Raw genomic sequence first — 23,146 nt, forward strand, 5'->3', positions numbered from 1 at the left:
AAAGTGTAATTCTCCTGACAACACTGCTGTATCTCTTGCAAGATGATTTTAGGCCACACCTTTGCCTGCTTCCCTCCAGCTATATTAACATTTATCCCTCATTGCCCAATTCTTTGTTTTCCTGCAGAAAACAGGCGTGATATAAATGCAAAGCAAGCAGATTGTAATTCTGGAAGACCCCAGGAGGATAACTACAAGAAGGAGGCCAGTTCTGAGTGCCTGAGTTTTCATTAGTGGAGCTCATGAAATGGTTGGCCCGTGAAGGCTGGCAGTTCACATGGGGTGTGTGCTTGATGTGTGGACTCAGAGCTCCCCAGGTGCTATTAACATCTCAGGGATGTTTGTTTCAGTTGATAAAGCTCACTTTGGATTCCTCTTCTGCTGAGCCTAATCTTTCCTTCTAGGAGTAACCACTTTTCCCATTTAAATTAATGGTATGAATTTAAAGAGGTGATGAAGTGATCATTAGGGTGTTCAAGCAAGTGTGTGAAAGTCTTTTACTAATTCCTCAATAAATAAGCATTCCCATCTTCTGAAAGTTCTACCAGATATGGAGCAGGCCAACCATTTGAGTACTTCTTATTATTTAGTTGCTGTTATGTTAGGTTTTGTTCAGCTCTGCTTGCAGTGCCAATGGGCAAAGGTAAAGTCTAACTCCTGAGACCCAGAGGGTAGTCATTCAGCAAGCTGGTCCTGTGAGGCAGGAACAGCAGGAACAGAGAAAAGAATCTGAGCTTCTTACTTGGAGTCTTGGAGGTCTAAAGAGGGTTTCTGGGGACAGAACATAACACAGCACCAGCCCCTGCCAGGTCAGACTAGCACGTGGCAATCTCAGTGTGTGGCAGGCTGAACTGGAGCCACTCTTGGGGTCAGAATGGAGAGCACTCTCAGCACTGGTCTGGGAGAGCCAGGAGATGGCCTACTAGGATACAAGTCAAAGTCAAGAGTGGGCATCCGCTTATTCCTGTCGGTTGTACTCTTAGTGTTAATTCTTCTGTGGTTTCTTCTAGAGTTTAGTGAAGCCTTCCAGTTCACCTGGAACTGTGCTAAGGTGAACTGAGAAAAGCCATTTTTCTGCATTTGTGAGATAATCAAAAAAGCTGAAGTACATTCCCGGATTCCAGCATGGAAGAAGAAGTCATGAGTGAACTGAGAGAAAAACAAACAGGAAGAGACATGATGAGGGGCCTAATGGAAGGCAGCTGTCTCATACTCCATCCAGAATCTCCACCTGGTGTTAGACTTGACATGCTGGTTTATTTTGTAGAAGGGAAGCAGTTTTCTTTTCTTAATTTTCTTTCTCTCTCTCCTCTGTTTCCTTCTTTTCCCTTCTTCCTCTGTCCTTTCTGCCTCTTTCTTTCTTCCTTCCTTTCTTTCTTCCTTCCTTCCTTCTTTTCTTTTTTCTTTTTCCATTCTGACATATATAAATCATTTATATTACAAATAGTCCATTTATTTGAAACTTGGAGGAACCCTTATCAGTTCATAAGGAATTACTGAACTCATAAGTTCACTGAACTTCATTATTTCACTCACTGTTGCTATAGTTTCGCTCCTTAATGTCCCTCAAACACTTGTATGTTAAAGATCTGGTCTTCATGGCACTATTGGAGATGGAGTGAGCGGAAAGAAGCTGGGGGCCCTGGAGGACAAGCTGGGCCCAGCCCCTCTTCTGTCTCTGTCTTCACTTCCTGTATCCAGGAAGTGAACAGACCTGGGCAGCCATGTGTACCCACCTTCATGTACTGTGCCATTGTGGGCCCAAAGCAATTGTGGCCAATCAGACATTGACAGAAAGCTCTGAGCCTTGAGCTCAGAGCTTCCCCTTGTCAATTGTTTTACTTAGGTATTTTGTCACAGTGATGAAAGTTAATACACTTGTATCAAATCATTTGTATGCTAAAGCATTTCACTCACATTTAGGCACCACCATATACCATGAGCTGTGCTAGGATATAAACCCAGGGGAGATCAAAGCGAAAGCTCTCATGATAAAAAAAATGTGTCTAGGGAATATAGACAAAAGAGCCAGGAACAGGACATGATAAATATTGTCACTAGGCCAATTACAAAGATGTTCTGGAGCTTATCAACCAAAGCTCCTGACCTTTTCTCATATACTCAGTATTCTCCCTGTATATAAACCCCTGTCTGTAAGATTATTTTGTGGGTTGAAGTACCTCAAGTTATAAATCCCAGGAGCAGTTGACCCCTGGGATCCAATTCCCCATGCTGCTCATGCTGCCCAAGACATAGTGGGGCCTGGTGGTGGAAAGGAAGGCAGAGCAGAGATCTGGATTGAGTGTCTAGTCACTTCTAGGAAGATAGGGACACAGCTAAGGGGGGAAAATGGGGAGATGATAGTGGCAGTGCCTTCCAGAGATTACTTCTTAGGGGATCTGTGATTCACTGGAAGGTGAAAACTTCATTCATCCATCCACTTAAACAACTACTTCTCTGCTGTGGTATACTCAACACTTTCAAACACTAGATATGTAACACCAAACATGATAAGCAAACTCATGTGTATTATTCTAGTAGAGATAGAAAGAAAAAACAAACAATTCAAAGGATAATGTTAGCTACTGCTAAGTGCAATAAAGAAAGATGGGGGACTTCATCTGGTGAGAATTTGGTGAACAAGGACAAGTGTGGGGAGTAGTGAGGGAGGTGAAATGAGCTGGGCTCTATCAGGTACCAGAACTTAGAAATCTTGCTAAATGTTTGAGTATTATTCTACTGGAAGCCAATAAAGAGCCATAGGTAGGAGAGTGACAAGATCCAATACACATTCTTAGCAGCAACTCCAGCAGCTCTGTAGGTGACAGATTCAGGAAGTAAATGTGAACATTTACAGTGTGGTAGAAAGATTGTGGCAGCTCGGACTAAATGATAACCATGGAAATGAGGGCAGGTGAGTGCATTCAGAGGATGTTTCACAGGTAGGGCTGAATCTGGTGATGGCTGGGATATGATCATAAGGGAAAATAATTAATGGTGACTCCAAACCAGGCATAGTGGAAGCACTCTGGAAGGCTGAGGCAAATCCAGCCTGGGAAACTTAGAGATTCAGTGAGTCTCTGTCACCAAAAAATAAATAAATGGGAAAGAAAGTGGTGCCTCAATAGGTAGCTGGGTGGAGCGCCTCTCTGGGAAAAAACACCTCAGATGCTGGAATTTGACAACATGGAGAGGGCCAGACAAGGGGAGAGGGATTCTCGTGACCCAGAAGGAAACTGAGGAAAAAGAAAAGGGGACGAGGAAGGAAAAACGTGGGTAGAGGGCTGGAGCCAGATGCACTCACTGGGACTGGTCCCATGCTGTGTTGGGCGCTCCTTGGAGTTGGACGATTCAAGGTTGTGCTGAAGCCTTGGCTGCCGATAGCTGGAGTTGGTGAGTTCCTGGCCCTTGGTGGTAGGATGCGGTGCAGAATACAGTGGAGCCAAGGAGGAGAAGTGCATTAATTCTCAATGAGTGCTGGAAATTGGATCCCATGGCAGGTGTGGCCAGCTGGAAGACATATTGGAGTTGGGCAGGATAGGCCTGAGTCTGGCACCATGGTGGCTGAAGTCAGCCGTCCCTGGCCCAAAGTGGACTGGTGGTATCTGCTTGGGCTGAGCCACACTCCTGGTTGGGACCCAATAGCCAGAGACAAAACTGTCCTGAACCTGTGATGTCCCTACTTAGCACAGGCTAAGTTGCTGAAGGCACTCGATGGTTGACCAGCTCAGAGAAGCAGGGCCAGTCCACAGTCGCTGCATGTACCTCAGATAATGGCAAACTGGGGAAGGCAGCAAGCCCCTAGCCAGCACACTTCAGAAAAACCATAAGCAATATGGAGAGGACCTGAGACCTCAATCACACACCTATCTGAAAGAAACCAGAAACATGATAAGAGAAAGAAATAAGAAAAAGCTTCCAGCCACTGACCCTGAGAAAATAGGTCCAGGAGAGGTAAATACAGAAGAGATCCAGGGCAGCAATCATGCAATATTGGCCACAACATCAGCGAACATAAAAAAATACCTTCATGACCTCATAGACGAACTTAAAACTGAAATTCTAATCCAAGTGATGCAAGATATGAAAAGATTAATAAAAGAAATGCTAAGCCCCTCTCAAGAAGACACAGATGGAAGAATTGAGGAACCCAGAAAAGGAAAAGAAACCTTTTGTGAAGAATATAAACAAAATCTAGAATACATGAAACAGATCCAAAGAGATTACCAGGAAATTGAAAACTCCATTGAAAGCTGGCAAAATGCCTTGACAGAAACTAAAGTTAGCCTTTTGAAACTTGAAGAGAGATTTATGATATATGATTGTAAAAGAAAAGATCTCTTAAAGAAACAATTCAAAGGCTAGAAGACGACAAAGAGATCTATAACTTAAGAATAAAAAACATGAGCGAAGAAGTAGGAAGAAACCACAAATGAATTACAAAGGCTATTCATAGAAATAATTATGGAAAACTTCCCAAGCATGGAAAAAGAAATGATATCCAGATAAATGAGGATACAGAACTCCAACCAAATATAACAAAAACAGATCTACACCCAGACATACAATAATCAAGATCCCAGAAATTCACCACAAAAACAGATTATTAAAAATGGTCAGAGAAAAGAAACAGATCACCTATAAAAGAAAATCTATCAAAATAACAATAGACTTCTCAACACAAACAATCAAATCAAGAAGAGCTTGGAGTGAAGTATTCCAAGCCCTGAAAGAAAATAACCTCCAACCCAGATTAATGTACCCTGAAAAACTCTCTCAAAATTAATGGAGAAATAAGATGTTTCCCAGACAAGGAGGAACTGTGGGAGTTCATGGCCACCAATCCAACCATACAAAAAATACTGAAGGACGAGAGAGAGAAAGAGAGAGAGAGAGAGAGAGAGAGAGAGAGAGAGAGAGAAAATACCAGGATTTCAGCAACAGTGGCAGAGAGGCCTCAATGAATGGGGCAGACAGTGGAATGAAGGAGAAAAGTGGACAAATAATAGCAGAAAATTAGAATAGCAAAGATGAGGCAGAGAAGGTGGGTTATAACCTCTAATATAGATGACCTTGATACACTAACAAAAAGAAACACAGGCAGAGTAGATCAGGAGGCAGGATCCATCAAGATGTTCTGAATAGGAAATATACTCAATCTGAAAGAGGGTTAATAAAATGAAAGTCAAAGATGAGAAAATGATGCTGTATGTGACAGGGAACCAGAGAAAAATAGGGACAGCTTGTCCAGCAGCAGCAGATAGGTTGGAAAGTCATGACACTTTTATGCAGTGGAGAACTACTCAGCTATAAGGAAGGAAAACTTTGTGGCTTTAGTAAGTAAAGGAGTACAGCTCAAGATCAAGCTTAGGGGTAAAAACATTCAACACCACTTAGATAGATAATGGGTTGCCTCCCTAATCTAAAAACTAAAGGAGTTAGTGGGACCCAAAATATACAAAACACTCTGAAAAAGGGGAAAGGGAAGAATTGCCTAAAAAAGGAAGGCAGAGGACATTGTTAACAGTGTATCAGGATTTAAATGCCACATTATTCTCATCACTCTGTTTAGTTTGATTTTATTTTGTTCCAGTCTGTCTACTCATACTAGTTTTGAGGGCACAGACAGCTATCTCAAAAATAGCAGGATATACTATGGTAAATACCCTTAATTTCCTATTAACAATCTGAAACCCTGTACTACTTACATTGTCTTTCTATGACTGATCTTATTTGAAGCTGGTTTGTTAGACCACTGTTTAGCCTTGACTGATTTTATTCGAATTTGGTATGCTTGATAGTATCAAGTTTAAGAGTGGAGGCAACTACTCTGAAGATGACAAGAAGCAATAAGGTACCCATTCCGGTTTGATTATTAGCTGCTTTTGAAGTCCTACAATATCTCCAAAGTTGTGTTTTTATTAAAATTGCTATTCAATTCTATGTTCAATTATATTATGTCTGATGATGTAGACAATTCTATTGAAAATAAAAAGAGAAAGCATAGTAATTACTGTAGATCACCTAAAAACAAACAAACAAATAAATCAAAAAGGCTAGGAATATAGCTAAGTGTGAAGGCCTAGTATGACTAAGAAAGAAAGAGGAAAAGGGAAAGATGACTCTAAGGTTTTAATTTGAATAAAAGCAATGGAATTTGGTAAAAATACTTGATAGTATTTTTAAGGGGATGAGGAAGAGGGAGGAAAGAACTGGAGTCAAAAGAAGGGTAAAATTTGAAGACATTAAATCTGAAGTAAGCAGATATCTTGTTTACTTTTCTCTCATTGCTGAGGCAAAAATACCTGACACTCAGAATTAAATGGGTAAAGGTTTATTTGACTCACAGTCTGTAGAAATTTCAGTCCATAATTAACTGGCTTCAAGGTAGGATGGCACATGGCAGATGCTAATTATTCATGTTTGTGGAAGACAGCAAAAGCAACAATGGGGGGGCAAGCCTCTCTCTGTCCATTATTTTGTGTCCAATCTAATGAGATTGGGATGATGCCAATCCAATCAGTTCTTAAGGTAGGAATCATTTCTTTCTTTTAATGGATCCAGCAATTACCGCTCCTCTTAATAGCATTACCTTTAATCCTAGCATTGCATTATGAATCAATTGTATACTTTAGATTCAACCACCTCCAAAAACTCCTATCTCAAACTGCTGAGATTTTGGGGGAACATCTAGATTTAAAACTATACCATTTTGCCACTGGCCCTTCAGTAGTTGTAGCTTCCACAGCTTCTGTCTTAGGTCCACTTTGCTCCTCCTTACAACTTTCCTCAAATGATCCACATTACCGGCTTTTCCAAACCGCTGGGGTCGTCACTGAACCTTTGGCATCACACTCACATCTTCACATACTGGCCTCCTAGAGACACACTTCCTGGTCTCCCAGACCCTCTGAAATTGGGGTGGAAGCCTTCTTAACCCCACAACTCTTGAATTCTGCATACACCTAAAGCCAGATCCATATAGATGATGCTAATATATGCTGCCAGTTGGAGCAGTAGCCAGGCTTTCCTCTATTGAGTGTAGGAGTTGAGTGCCTGGATCACTGAATACTCTGAATGTAATTCTGAGGAACAAATTCTCTAGGTCACTGCCTTTATGGAGCATGGTGCTCTGCAGCTTTCTTCCCAAAGCAAAGTCTTTTACTGCAAAGATGAAAAGGTCCTGCTGCTTCTTGAGATACCCTCAGGACATTATCCTGTTCCTTCTCAGCAATGAGTTCCCCTCTGCTCTGTCTTTGCAGTCTACAGCTTAATTAGAGCTTCCTATCTGACCAAACACAAAATGTTTTAAATCATTCTGCTAGACTCTTTGCTCTTGATTCTCAACATAAATCTGACTAAAAACTCCCAAAAGTATCCATACCACCACTTCAACATTTTAGGGCCCTGAAATTTCTTCTACAAGATTAGTCCATTCCCCTAATCTCAATGTCAGATAAAGTCTCTAGACATAAGAAAAATGTGACAAACTTTCTGACAAGTCATAACACACATTATCTAGAGTTCAGCAACCAATGCAGTTTTTCTTCCCAAAATCAACCCACTGAGCCTAGTGTTTACCAGATTTCTGGTCTTCTGACATCTAACCAGACTCTACCATACTGTACAGCAAAAGGAGTTCCAGTATTTCTTTTTCAACTGGCATCTTCAAACCTTTCCAAACTTTTCCCACAAGCCATTCCCAAAGACTTCTGACATCCAAAGTTAAAAGGGAAAAAGTTTATTTGGCTTGCAGTATGTAGATGTTTTAGTCCATAATCATCTGGCTCCAAGGCAGCATGATGGTGCACATAGACCTCACAGAAGAAAACATTTATAGTGTGCAGAAGACAGCAAAGCAACACGGAACAGAGACAAAAATCTTTCTGTCCCTTATAATGTATCCAGGCTATCTACTCTGGGGTGGTTGTAGCACTCATATACTTAATTTCAGTCAGAACTATGCCAAACCAGTCAGTGGACTGATTTACTAATGCCATGCCCTTAATTTTCTAGCATCACGTACCTCAGAGTTCACTAGCTCTAAAAAATGTCCCATGATGGAATGAGACAATTGGGAATGGGGACATATAGACACAAACTATAATAGCAGGGACAGATTACCTTTGGAAAAGTAAGAACATTATTCAGAAGTCCAATGTTCTTAAGGTTAAAATCATTTCTTTCTTTTCTTGGAGTTTTTAATTAATTAGCAGTAGATTGTTTATGCTGAATGACCTTGCAATTCTCTGGAGTGTTTGTGTGTGTCTTTTAAAGGCACATTCAGATCCGAAAATAATTACTATCCCTGAGTCCATGTATAGAGAGTAGGTACTAGTGCTGAAAGACTTTTATGTAATGAATAAATTTAGTACCGTAAATACCATTGATCTCCACTCTCATAGAATCTTTGTATAAACAAAGAGAGAGTGAAAGGGAAAAGGAGAGAGAGAAAGAGAGGGAGAGGGAGAGGGAGAGGGAGACTCTGTGACTGTAAAACACAGCACAGAGACCTTGGGAGAGAATCTGCAGAAGAGCTGTATTAGAGAGACTGAGGGGAAAGATGGAAGATGCAAAAGGAAGAATACTAACCAGTCTCCACTGAGGACCTCAGAGTTGCACAGTCTCTCTATTCCTTGAAATCACAAGGGCAAAGGAGGCAAACAATGACCTCTGTAATGATGTGTGATCACATAACAAGTGTAATATTGGAGAAGTAATCAGGAAAAATACAGTCTTGTTGAAGGAGTCCTTTACCCATGCATTGACCAAGAGAAACACGCAGTCATATAAATCATAACACTGAAGTTCCAGAGGACTACAACTATAAATCCTGCAAATTTTGAGCACTGGGAACACAGGAATGCATCTGTACTACTGAAGTAACTAGTAGTAATTGAATACATTGATGACCCCTTCCTCCTTTCCATTTCGAAGCAGGGGCCCACATTGTTGTTCATTTTGTTTCTCATAGTCTGTCATTTTCTATACAATAATTGGTTATTGACACAGGACACTGATGCCATTGCTGAACTCTGCATCTGGTGAGATAAGAGCTCAAAAAAAAAAAAGCTGATGCTCTCCATAGCTGACTTGTATAGTTGGTCATGTGGCCAGTTGAACTCAGGAAGGCATGTAAAATGAGACACAGAAATCAAAGAGAAAGAGCAAAATCAATGGATTTGAAGTACCTGCCTTCCTTTGTCTTGGATCCTGATTCTGACTGTGGTCTTTGGTCTTTTTGTCATAGTTTCCCTGCTTACCAACTGGTAATGATAATTAGTTCATTAACCATGTGTTTGTTAGAAAAATTCATAATACTAACTATTGTGCCTCAAAATAGCATCTGTGTACAACAGATTTTTTGGGTATACAAGTTCAACATTTCCTATTCAAAACCTAAAGTCTAAAATGCTACCAAATCCAGAATTTCTGGAACACTAATGTAATACCACAAATGGAAAATCCTTTGTAAAGATGTGTCACAAAATATTATATAAATATTTTATAAATTAAAATTAATGTTCAGTATTACTATTTTATAAATGTAAATATAGATTCATATTCATATATATGTAAAACTTCAAAGCCTAGTAGTGCAGGGTTTTTGTTGCATTCCATGGCTACTGCGTGTCTCCTTTTGCTTAGTTCTCACCATCCCACTGTTTTTCGGGGAAATCATCAGGCCTTTGGGACTCCACCTGTTGGGGAAGCTTGAAGATTGATGTAGGCTTATGGATTTATACCTTTTCAGAAGCAATGGAGAATTTCTAAGTCTTTATGTAACATATTTCCATTTATCTAGCTTGTAAATGACTGTTATAGTTAGGTCTAGAGTGCCCCCCAAAGATTCATGTGTTCCAAAGTGAAGCTTTTGGAAAGTGGTTGGAACATGGGGGTACTATAGCTGACTTGTCTTTAGGAGGTGAGGTCTGGTTGAGGGTGGGTCACAGGGGATGTTATCTGAAATGGTATCTCTGCTTCTTGGGTCTTCCCTTCTCTCTCTGTTTCCTGGCCACCATGACCTGAGAAGCTTTCTTCCATCAGATTCCTCCCCCATTTCCTTCCTGCCTTGAAGGTAGCTCACTACAGATTGAATCTTCTAAAGACTGTGGAAGACTAATATCTAGAATAAATGAAGAACTCAAAAATATTAGATCATGTAAAGTAAAAGACACAATCAAGAAATGGTCAAGTGAAATGAATAGACATTTTTAGGAAGAATTAAAAATGGCCAACAAACATGAAAAAATTTTCAACAACTTTGGTCATTAGAAAAATGCAAATTAAAACAATGCTAAAATTTTGGTTCACACCATAAATTATGGTAATCATAAAAATTCAATGAAAAATAAGTTCTGTCAGGGGTTCAGTGAAAAAAAAAAAAAAAACCTCCTACACTGTCAGTGGGAATGTGAACTTGTACAACCAGTATGTAAATATATATGAAAAATGCTTAAAGAACTGAAATTACAAATTCTGTATGACAAGCTGCTTCCCTTCTTTATATCTTCCCCAAAAAGCTAAAGACATCATATTATAGTAATATGTGCATACCAATGTCTTTAGCAAGACAATTCATCATAGTCAAATCTCAGTAGCAGTTTGCATGCCCATCAATAGATGAATAGATTCGGAAATCATGTTATCTGTTTATAATAAAATACAACTCAGCTATAAGAAGGATAGGAAAATAGGAAAGTAGGCAAATTGATGCACCTGGAAAATATAATGCAAAACAAATCAGACACACAGGCTTAAATACCAGATAGTATCTTTCACTTGAGTAAGAGAAAGTACTAACAAAGAGCCAAGTAAAGGATGGATAGAAGGAACAATGGGATAACTCTTTAAAAGTAGAAAAAGGTCCAGAAGATCAAGGGTAAGGGGAGAGAAGGAGAGAGAGGAGTAAGAAGATTTAAGATACATCATGTATGGGAACCAATAACTTCAATGAATATAAGCATTATATATCATGAATGTCAGCAAAGAATAATAACAACAACAAGAATGAAAATGAAGAAAAGGAATTTAGCGATGGGGGAGGGAAGGGAAAGGATTTTAAAAAGGAACATGTACCTACTCCACAAGATGAATGTAAACTTCATTCTCTCTGTAGTATGCACTGCAAACTGTACCAATAAAATTAAAATTAAAAGAATTCATGAGCCAAAATCAACCTTTTCGCCTTTAAATTGTGGCTATTGGACATTATGTTCCAGTGACTAGAAAGTGATTAGGAGCTAAAACAGGAAACAGGTCACTGACTCCAAAGCCTGTTCTCTCTGCAACTATTGATTCTAAGGCAGGAGTCTGAATGCTTTCAGGCACACAGGCTGTGCCTGGCCAGGGGACATGAAACTGTAAAATAAACTTGGCCCATGATTCTCAAGTGTGAGTTTTAGCAAATGACTTGGGGACAAAGCATTACTGTTCACAATTCATTGTCTAAAGTAATAACACCTGACAGCTAAAAAGAATCAGGTGTTAAAGATAAACCATAAGGCTTTTTTATATTCCACACTTAGCATAAACAACAGTGCCTTCTTCAGACATGAGTCCCACTACTCTTCATGCTCGCAGATGTTTTCCTCTCCCTTCAATACTGCTTTAATGAGAAGGTCTGAAAACACGGGCCATGCCACAGTGTCTGTGCCTAACACTGAGCTTTCTGTGTTCCCCCGTGAGCACAGAGCAGCTGCCAGCTGGGAGCTGGGCTCTAGCCTTACAATTGCAAAGCAGCTGCTTTTGTAACATACATACTTTTTATTAGTGTGTTTTGTCTGTAGGTATAACTAAAGAGCCACAAGGAAAATGAGTTTTAAATGTAATTCATGCCTTTAGCACAGTGTGGTATACGGAGTGGGTTGTTCAGTAACTGAGTTACTTCTGTTGTGTCATTTCTTAACTCTCAAGCTCATAGTAACAATGCTGTCCTTAATAACAAAGATCACAATTGCTATGTATCACATATATCACAGGAATAACGGGAAAGAACTATAGCTATGCCAGACTGGCATTTAGAGCTCCCTAGAGAATGTGGTCCTCATGTTAGTGTCCCCACCCACTCTGACATAGCCCTGACTCTTTCTATCAGAACAAAGTTCCTCAGTTGAGAAGAAAAGGAACCTTATTCTTTTTAGCTGTCTCTGGTGCCCTGAGTCCTTATCTTGGGTTAATGTGGAATGCAGATTCTGGTGGGGTCTTCAGTGTTAACTGACAAGCTCAGGTAATGGGGGAACAGTTGGTCTCTCCCCTGACCTCATATAGAGGTCCCAGGACATCAGCAGTCATGGAGATCACAGCTGATGGGCAAGGATGTTTCCTGACACAGAAAAGTACGTTCCATCCTGGTGACAAATCGCTGGTTTCTCCCTTCCCCAAAAGCTTCCTGGGATAGCAGTCTGCATAACTTCCATAGGAAAAGCTTCACACTGCAATTTGCAACCAGCACGATGCAGCCTCTTTATCATAGATGCTGACACCAGCATACATCGCTCCTGCTTTCTGGAATGCATTGTCTCAGCACCCTGTCTCCATGGTTGCTTGATCCCAAACACTGTAAGTCAGACAGTCTCTTGGGTTAAAAACCCAGATGAGAAAAAACATCAGTAACAGTGAACATTTAAACTGGCAACTTAATGAACTGTGTATTATAGCAATATACAACTTCTTATCAGTCTGTGATCTACAAGTAAATCCAATTTGGGCCAGGCAATGCAGTCTATTAGTACTTTCTAAAGGCGTTCATTAGTCCACTTGGGAGGCTACCCTTGAAGGTTGATGAGAGTTCCTCAGAAGGGGAGAAATCAGCAGAAAAAGTTGTTGTCTAATTTCACTTTGTTCTACAGGTGAAGAATTTTTATTTCTAGACCAAATGTGATTTTTCAATATCCATGGGGTGGCAGTTGCATGTTTTACCAAGAGATTAACTTACTCCTGATGAGAGTCAATCATGAAATAAGAGGAAATGCTTCTAAGGCCAAGTTTTGGGCCCTTTAGCTTGTATTCAATGCCAAAGCCTAGGGGAATTTCCCTGAATTGTGGCACAAGAGGACCCAGGAGATTGGGAACTGGAGGCGGAATGGAGTCCTGAGAGCCACTGTGCCTTCGTCTTCACCGCACATGAGAGTTCCAGAAACTCTTCCATTCCCTGTTAGCTTTCTCTAGGAAAGGTGGGGAGAGGGAGGGTGCGTAGGGGTATAGAAAGAGTTTGACCTAAGGCTGCAGTGGAAGTGAACTGAATCTAGGGAGCTAGAGCAGGAAGGTATTTGCTAAATTCTGAAACTGGTTGGTATACAAAAAAGTCCTCAACCTCATCAACTTGTGTAAAAGAAAGTTTATTGCAGCTCACATTTTTGAGATCTCACTCTACAGTCAACTGGCTCCATCACTTTGGGCCAGTGGTGAGACAGCCCACTAACATGGCTGCACATGGCAAGGCCTACCCACCCCCCTGGCCAGGGAGCAAAGAGAGAAGGAGGGAAGACCTAGGATTCCACAGATCACACCTCCAGTGACCTAAGTGTTGCCTACTAGGCCCCACCTTCCAAAGGGCCTATCACCTCCAGCAGGGAGTAAGCCTTCCCTGCAAGGACCTTGGGCAGCTCTACGGTTCAAATGCTATCAACAGCCTAACCGCTAGTGCTACGCAATTGGAGATAGGGCTTCGAAGGAAAAGGTTAAAGGAGGTCACGAAAGTGGGCCCCTATTAAAATAGGATCATTGTCCTTATAGGAAGAAATTTACTGTCTCATTCCCTGCATGCACATCCACAGAGAGCTTTGTGGGAATAGAGCAAGGCAGATATGACAAGCCATCAGGAAAGTCAACTAGAAATTGAATTGGGCAGCACTTCGATTTGGGACTTCTGGGTTCTAGAATTGTGAGAATATAAATTTCTGTTGTTTAAGCCACTCAGTTTGTGATACCTTATTATGGCAGCCAAGGCAGACAAAGGCAGGAAACCTTCCCCATCCCTGCGTATGACTCCAAGTCATACCAGGTCTAAGCTGGAAGAGTGCCACATGTTGGAGAGCTGGTTCCTGGCCCCACCTTCTCCTAGTTCTGTGGTTCTGGGTCTGTTACTTTATCTCTGGAGTCTGGAGATTCCTCATCTCTTAAAATTGAGAGGAAAGAACAGGCCTAACCTCCTCACAAGACAAATGGAGAACCAAGTACACACAACAGCACAGGTGATCCCTGTGACACATTGTCTTTGTCAGGAGTTGTTCTAAAATCCTTGTTTAAGTCAGGTCCACTGAGGTATAACAAATATGCAGTCAAATCTATCCTTTTTATTAGTATAGGTCTATGTATTTTGGAAAAATCATTTAACTGCTACCTCAAGCAAGACACAGAACATTTTCATCACCCTACACCCTCTCCTCCTGCCCTTACAAAGAAAACTTTCCTTCTACTCAGTCCCAGGCAACCATAGGTTTTCTAGACTTCCAGGCTTGACTTTTCAAAAATATATGAATAACATCCCCTAAGACTTTTGAGTCTGGTATGTAACAACTTTTCTAATGTCAACTTATTTAATTTTTATACTATTTTGGGATAAGCACAATTATTATAGAGTGAACAGATGTAGACATACTGTGAAAATGCAAAAAGTATAATAAAATAAATGATATGAGGTATTATGATTATAAAGTTTACTTCTATCACTATGATTTTGTGGTAAACTGTAGGTAAACTGAATTATCAGTGGAAATTGTGCCTTCAATTTGTGTATCTGCTTGCCAGGTACTGGGAGAATTAAAGTCAGTTCCCCAACCTTTTCTTTCAAAGCAGATGACAATTTGCCTTGTTCTGGTAGGGTAGTTACTGATGAAAAACAAACAATCAATCCAAAAATACTTGGCCTTAAATTTACGAGGGCCATGACTTTGACCAGATTATTGTCTTTGTGACTGTAAATGGCAAAAAAACAAAGAAAATGATCTAGGCTACAAATACCAACAATTCTAGGAGGAGCAATAAACACTTTCTAGGGTGCAACAGAGCACTCAGGCTGGTTCCAGGTTCCTCTTGGCCCACCCCAGGCTGGATCCATTCAGGAGTGACAGGCGAGTCCTGGATTCCTTGCCCGGAAACACTCCCTCCTTCAAAGCCTCATCATTCTTCATCACAGAGTCCTCATCCTCCCAGATGTGGTCTTGAAGTGCCCACAGTCTGACCACAGTGGTTCCCTCCAGGTTCTTCCCCAAGAGGGTGATTTTATGGGCACTGGTTCTCTCTCAAGTTCAACCTTCGAATACAGATGCAACACATGATTAATAAGTAAGGGCCAGTTATTCCTTAAAGCTTATAGCTTTCATGAATTTTTAAGGACCAGATCAGGAAAAACTGCTGATGCAAAGCGATTGGGCTTAGGTTGTGATGAAGAAATCTAGGGGCCTTTTCAATATTTAATGTGACCAAAAGCCTCTGACAACTAATCTCATCTTAATGGGGCTTGCCCTTTAGCCTGGATGTTGCTCAGGGAGTAAAGTGTTTGGCTTCCAAACAAGTTATCACTCACTCACTGAGTAAATAGCGCAAGCTGAAAGTGGCCTCCTCCTAGGCATCATTGGTCTTTGCTACTGAGTTTAGAAGGTCCCAGTTTAGCATTCCTTGACTTTAAATCACTGGTGGCTTCAGAGTCAGTGAAGCACTTGTCTGGGATCTGTAGGAAGGCGCCTACCTACTGGTGTTCCTCTCACAAACGCAGAAGGGCAGTTATGCGAGGTAGTGGAATGTGGACATAAGCGTGATCATGAAGGGAGATAAGAGAAGGAGTATGTGGCAGCACAGAAGAGACCATAAGGAGGGAACACGGAGCATGATAGAAGAATTTTATGGGAAGTCCGAAGGAACCAGGGTCGGACCTGTCACCAGAGTCACTGCCGCTTTCATCTCCCAGTGCCCCCAGCAAAGGAACTGTGAGCTCCTCCTTAACTTGTACAAGAAATAAGAATAGTTTGTAAGTTTGAAACAAACAAACATGAGAAAAAACCCTGCTCCTAAAAGAACGGCAGTGAGCAGTCCTCCAGCCTGTCAGTCATGTTCACCCTTGCTCAGCAAGTCTCTTGCTTTCTTATATCCTAGATTTCCAGTGAAGAAAAACAAATTGTGTGCCTTAAGTCATAAGGGAAGTTTCACAATTTATAACTTGTGACCAAAGATTGTGTGCTTTGAACTACTTGACTACAAAATAAGTTTTGCACTCCCACTGTTTAGATGTGAACCTTTTATTTAAAAATAATGTAATTATGGATTTCTAATTCCAAGCAGTTTCACCAAGGGCCATTTGGTGTTTGTGTCAGGATTTATTTTCTTGAAATACTTTTCAAACAGCCAGAGTTAAAGAATTCTCAAGCCTGAGTATTTTAGCTGGAACACAGTTGCCATTTTTCTTAACCAGGCTATCCGATACATACACTTATCACTATCGAAATTATGAGGTGTCATGAAAATAATTGTTAGGAGTTAAAGGAACAGTTCTTTTTAAATATGTTTTAGAAACATATTCTATTATTTTTCTCAATTTTATTTTAGGCACTATGGAATTTCATTTGACCTTGAGCCTCAGATGTTGTTCTGATTAGCTTTGTTGCTTTAACCTGCTTGCAATGATTAGCAACCTTCCTCCTCCCCGCCTTTTTTTTCTTTTTCATGCTTCTGATAACTCCCAGCCTACTAGATGTTCAGTACAAGTTAGCATTCTCTAAAATAGAAGAATGAATTTTAGAAACAATGAAGGTTAAGAACAGAATATATTTATTGAGAGAAAGAAAACTTCTGTCTGGAAGAGAGAGACGGAAGGGGTCCCAAGACTCTTATCTTTTCTAGGACTTTTTTTGAGTAAGACCATCAGGTGTGATGGGTCCAAGATGGGGAAAACATGGGACCTGGCAAGGCAGAGGAGCATGAGGTGACAAAACTATAGGCATCCAATAATATTATGAGTGTAGAAGCTCAGGTAAAGTTAATTAAATTCGGGACAAATGGGGAAATGAGTGAGGTAGCAAGCAGGTATGCATATAGAGCCGGGGCTTTTTGTAGGAGGCTAAGGTTAGTGACTGCTGGCTTCCTCAGGGTAATAGAAACCTACTTAGAATATCAGTCCCTGATGTTTATCCTTAGGATGTGGGTACATTTGTTTGATCTTTTGTCTGGAGAGCTGGTCCATGGTGGGAGGTACCTGTCTCCTCCACAGTTAAGTATCTGGTCTTCTGCACTGGTTTCTTTCTGCCCAGCCCTATCTGACCACTGGCAATATTTCTGTCTAACTCAGTTGCCTGTAACACTGTTGCTTTCTTCTTTAAATTTTCTCCTTTTTCCTCTAGCATAAGAAGTAGTTACATGTTAGACATCTTCCTAAATTTCATGCCCAGATACCCCTGTCTACTGCAGGGATGGAAAAGGACTTTTCATGCAACTTAGAGAGACTTTTACACACTTTAGAGTTTGGGTTCAGTTTTCAGGGGTTATAAATTTCATTAAATAGTTCTTATCTGTAGCATCAAACAGGTGAAACTGCTTCTGTTTTTCTAATGTAAGGCTTAGTTCTATACAGAGTTTAGAGGAGTGATGAAAGGATAGACGGGAGGGTCGAATCTCTTTGAAAGAAAACATTGAGCATTTCTCCCTGCATAGCAGCCCTTACAAGAATCCCTTTTGAAGATGTGGTTTGCTTGCCAATCAGCCCTCTCAGTGCCTACCAGAAGGCTACTGCCCTCCTTGAGACATGTGATGCATGTCAGAAGGGAGTGGTCTTCCTAGGGCTATGTTAAGGATACTAGAACAGTTCCTGAGCGGAAGCAGAAAGGGATCCTTGAAATGGTAAAACTTGAGCCTACATTTAGGTGATTTTTGGGGTTTCAGGGAGAAGGAAGAGATTAAACCTCCAAACAGGCATGACTAAATTCTCTGTAGGTGAAGAAATACAGAGTGACCCTGTGGAATGAATGCAAGATGTCCAGTGGGCCACGACTTTGTGTGTGGATTTAAGCTAACTATTTAAACCCTCTTTAGTGACAATATTTACATCTAGGTAAGCCAAGGTCTATTCTGGAGGGCAGACCTTGAATGCAAGGGTGATAACTCAGAGGGACTCTTTGTAGAATGTGAGGTATTGCATAATTGTGGATGATTATGATGGCAGAGGGGCAATGGATTATCACAGAATTATTGTTTTGTATTAGAAATAACCAAGAACTTCCCTAACCCTTCATATTTGACCAATAAGCCAGATCTATGGGAACTGGATCAGGCTAATTAGCAGCACAGCAAGAGCTAGAAACTGCTTCCCTTAGGTTAAAGAAAATTTTAAAAACTGCAAGCCCACATGGGCTCCCAGATAACTGGGTTTCCCATCTTGCTTCAGCCCAGTCTGGCTCATTTAGTGAAGATCAGGCACCTGCCCCAACTTGATCCCCGGAGAACCCTTGAGGCACCATGCCAAGTTGGGCAGTGAAGGGCAGAAATTCCAACTTCCAGTGTCATGCTTGGGATCCCATTCCATCTTGTAAATATTTAAGCAAGGGTGTGAGAGCAGATTGCCAAGTAGCGCGATGCAAAACAAATGTCTTATTGTGTTTGTTGTCAAAACAATGTAGGTTTTATGTGGCTCAAAAGCCATTAAGAGTCTGTGACAAAAGTATGACAGTAATTTGTAACAATAGTGACTCGTTTTGGGGCTGTATACTCTTGTGATATACCCTAAAATATCCGGAGAAGAGTTGCTAAAGAAATGTTCAGAAATGTTGCAAATGAGTTTAGAAAACTAGTGAACCCTGCTTGAACTTTTATTCGATCGTCCCACTGCTCACCTGTTTGACTCCTGAACAAGGAGACCATTCTTTGTAGCAGCATGTGTGAAATCCCCAAAGAAGTTCTTGAAAGAATTAAAGTAAAAAATCTGTTCCAAAGTAACTGCAACAGAAAAAAAATGACCAGATGGGAAAACGTGTGAGTTGAAATGTGAATATCTTTTTTTTTTCTCTATTCTCTGGAAGAAACAGGGACTTTTTCACTGGCCATGAGCAACACAGGCAGATCACCTGATACATGCTGCCATCAAAGGCGCCACTTGGTTACTGCCAAGTGAAGACTAGGGATGGTCATCATGCTGTTGGTTTTCTTCTTAGTGGTCACAGAATGACCACTGCCCACTGAAGAAATGAGAGTCAAAGGTCCAGAGAGGGAGCACACACCACACAAGCTGGTAGTGCATTAAGATTTATAAAGCATTTCCAAATAGCTGCTTGAATATTTACCTTGTGACAATCTTGGGAAGTAAACACTCTCACTCAGAGCTTAGAGTTGGAGAAACTAGGACACTGAGGTTTGGCAGTTAGTCACGTTTACTAAACTAGGAGGTCAGAACCCTGAATTTTCAGTATCATGAATTAGTTTCAGACTGTATCATGTGTGGCAGGCCCAGAGAACCAGAGCTGCTGCCACCAAATTGGGACCCCAGACCTACATACTCTGACACCTTCTCCATGTGCACTCCTGGTCCTTTGTGGTTTTCAGTTCAAGATGGCCAGTGTCAAGGGCCAGATGACTGTGAATCTCCTTAAGGAAGAACAGGTCCCCCAAAATAGGATCATAGTTGTTGGGGTTGGTGCTGTTGGCATGCCCTGTGCCATCGGTATCTTACTAAAGAACTTGACAAATGAATTTGTTCTTGTTGACATCATGAGAGACAAATTGGTAAGAGATATGATGGATTGCCAGCATAGCAGCCATTTCCTCAAAAATTGTCTCTGGTGAAGACTGTGATGCAGCTGCAAACTCCAAGCTGGTTATTAGCACAGCTGGGGCACTTCACAAGACAGAGCAAACTGTCTTAAATTGGTTCAGTATAATGTGAACATCTTTAAATTCATCATTCTGAATGTTGTAAAGCGCAGCCCAAACTGTGAGTTGCTTATTGTTTCCAACTCAGTGAATCTCTTGACCTATGTGGCTTGGAATATAAGTGGATTCCTCTAAAGTCATGTTATTAGAAGTGGCTACAACATGGATCCAGCCTGGTTCCACTACCTGAGGTGGGAAGCCTAGGAGTTCATCCATTAAACTGCCATGGATGGATCCTCCAGGACTGTGGAGAATTTAATGCTCCTGTGTGTAGAGAAGTGAATAACACTGGTGTCTCTCTGATGAATCTGCCTTGAGTTAGGCACTGATGGGCATAAAAAGCATTGAAAAGAGCCTCACATACAGATGGTTGGCAGTGATTATAGAGTGATCAAACTAAAAGTTTACATATCCTGGGCCATTGGACTGTCTGTGGTAGATTTGGTAGAAAGTATAATGAATAATCTTTTGGGGAAGGTACCAGAAATCAAACTCAGGACCTTGAACTTGCCAGGCAGGTTCTGTGCTGCTGAACTAAATCCCCAACCATTATAATGAATAATCTTTACCATGTCATCCAATCTTTACCATGACTAAGGGACTCTACAAACTAAAGGATGACATCTTTCTTAGTGTTCCTTGTGTCCTGGGGCAAAGTGGGATCTCTGATGCTGCAAAGGTGACTCTAACTCCTAAGGAAAAGGCCTGTAGTGAAGAAGAGCACAGATCCCCTGTGGGAGCCGCAGGTTTAAAGTCTTGTAGCATCACCTTGCTACTGCCTGGGCTGTAGCAGGATTTAGTTGGAGGTTGTACATATTGTCACGTATTCTGATGCATGGTTGAAGCAGTAGTATTAAGATGGCCTCAAAGTTAGAAGTAGAAATGATCCACAAAACACCACAGTTCTTTCCAAATGAAGGATGGTGCTTCATTGGTTGATATAAAGAAGCCCACCATCTCTGAGATACTACAGCCAATGCTTTACAGGTTCCAAGTGCCCTTCAAATCAGATGCATGTTGCTCTGCTATACAACTTCATCAAGTCTCATTTGACTTTTTTCCCAGTTGATCACAGCCTGGGATCCATTGTATAAATATAATATTGCATGTCTTGTGCATAACTGGTTTAAAGGATTTTATTTTGCATATTATATGTCAGTAGTGTACATTGCCATATAATGTAAAAAGGAAAGATCTACTCATAAAAAATGCAACCAAGTGTCGTAACAACTACAACACCAAATAAATCTTGAACAGTGACTACTCTGTTAAAAAAATAAGTATGGAGGAGAAAAAATAGCGGCTTGCTAGGAAGTTGGATAGAGAACTTCTGTGGACAAACCAACTCAGATACTAGAATTTCACAAATGGAGAGGGCAAGATGTTTGGATAATGATTCTTATTAACCAAGGCGGTAACCAAAGGGAAAAATAAAACTAGAAAGAGGAAGGAAAAGTGCAGGTGGAGGTCTGAAACCCGACACGTTCACTGAGACCCGTTCCGCGCTGCACTAGGTGTGCCCAGAAGATCCAAAGTCGCACTGAGACTGTAGCTGCCATTAACAGGATTCAGTGAATTCTGGGCCCTTAACAGGAGGACATGGTGCAGTGAGCAATGGATCCAAGGGGAAGAGCTGTATTGGCTCTCAGTGAGTGCTGGAAATTGGGTTCCGGGGCACCACACAGTTTTCCAACCAATCCACGCTGTGCTGGGAGTGCAGTGAAGACACGCAGTGCAGTATGGAATGGACCCAAGATTAAAAACTGCATTGATTCCTGGTGAATGCTAGGCATTGGGTCCCGTGGCTGCTGTTGCTGGCTGGAGGACATCTTGGAGTTGGGCAGAGCCTGGCACTGTGGCGGCGTCATTCAGCCACCCCGACACAGAGAGGGTGGTAGAGGACATCTCGGAGTTGGGCAGAGCCCAGTGCCACAGTGATGTCAGTCAGCTGCCCCTGGCAGAGAGGACTGGTAGAAGACATCTTGGAGTTGGACAGAGCCCGGTGCCACAGTGACGTTAGTCAGCCACCTCTGGCACAGAGAGAACTGGTGGGATCTACTGGGGCTGAGCTACGCCTCTGATTGGGATCCAATAAGCAGGTACAACATTGTCATGACTCTGTGATGTCCACAAGGTACAGCCTAACTTGCGGATTGACTGGCTCAGAGGCTCAAAGCTAGACTGCACCATCCTTGCATCCCTGTGTGTACCTCAGATAACAGCAAATTGGGGAGGGCAGCAAAACCCCAGTCAGCATGCTTTGAAAAGACCCTAAGCAATATGGAAAAGGCCAGAGACCCCAGGACATACCAGTATGAAAGAAATCAGAAAACATGACAAAAGATAGAAAAAAAATAAAACCTCCAGCTGCTGAACCTGGGAAAATAAGCCCAGGAAAAGTAAATACAGAAGAGAAAACCAGTGCCATAACCATCCAATACTAGATACAGCATCAGTGGACATAAAGAAATACCTTCATGACCTCATAGACAAATTTAAAAGTGTACTTCTGATACAAGTGAGGCAAGATATAAAAAAATTAATTAAAGAAATGATAAGCCCCTCCCAAGAGAACACAGATGGAAGAACAGAGGAACTCAAAAAGAAAAAGAAACCTTTGATGAAGAATTTAAACATAACCTAGAATACATGAAACAGATCCAAAGAGATTACCAGGAAACTAAAAACTCCATTGAAAGCTGACAAAATGCCTTGACAGAAACTAAAGTTAGCCTTTTGAAACTTGAAGAGAGATTTATGATATATGATATATGATTACAAAAGAAAAGATCTGTTAAAAATAACAAGGAACCAGAAGAAACAATTCAAAGGCTAGAAGACAACAAAAGGATCTGTAACTTAAGAATAAAAAACATGAGTAAAGAAGCAGGAGTAACCACAAATGATCTACAAAGAATATTCACATGTATAATTAAGGAAAACTTCCCAAGCATAGGAAAAAGAAATCATATCCAGATAAATGAGGCAGACAGAACTCCAGCCAACTACAACCAAAACAGAGCTACACCCAGACATACAGTAATCAAGATTCCAGAAATCCATCACAAGAACAGAATATTAAAAGCATCCAGGGAAAAGAAGCAAATTATCTAAGCAAAACTTATCAAAATAATGACAGACTCTCAAATTGAGAAGAGCCTGGGGGGAAATAGTCCAAGCCCTGAAAGAAAATAATCTGCAACCAAGACTGATGCACCCAGAAAAACTCTCTCTCAAAATTAATGGAGAAATAAAATATTTCTAAGACAAGGAGGAACTGTGGGAGTTCATG

General features: G+C 41.0%; 1 protein-coding gene and 1 pseudogene across 4 annotated transcripts in view; both read left to right on the forward strand.

The window, feature by feature from the left end:
• The window catches only part of Ntrk2 (neurotrophic receptor tyrosine kinase 2), a 346,711-nt gene that overhangs the window by 310,166 nt on the left and 13,399 nt on the right, over window positions 1-23,146 (forward strand). The window lies entirely within an intron of this gene.
• LOC106028773 (L-lactate dehydrogenase A chain-like) lies at window positions 19,339-20,860 on the forward strand (annotated as a pseudogene).

Source organism: Cavia porcellus, unplaced genomic scaffold (assembly GCF_034190915.1).
Source record: "Cavia porcellus strain 051 isolate PalLab524CR breed Dunkin Hartley unplaced genomic scaffold, mCavPor4.1 scaffold_2, whole genome shotgun sequence".
In the NCBI taxonomy this organism is placed as follows: Eukaryota; Metazoa; Chordata; class Mammalia; order Rodentia; family Caviidae; genus Cavia; species Cavia porcellus.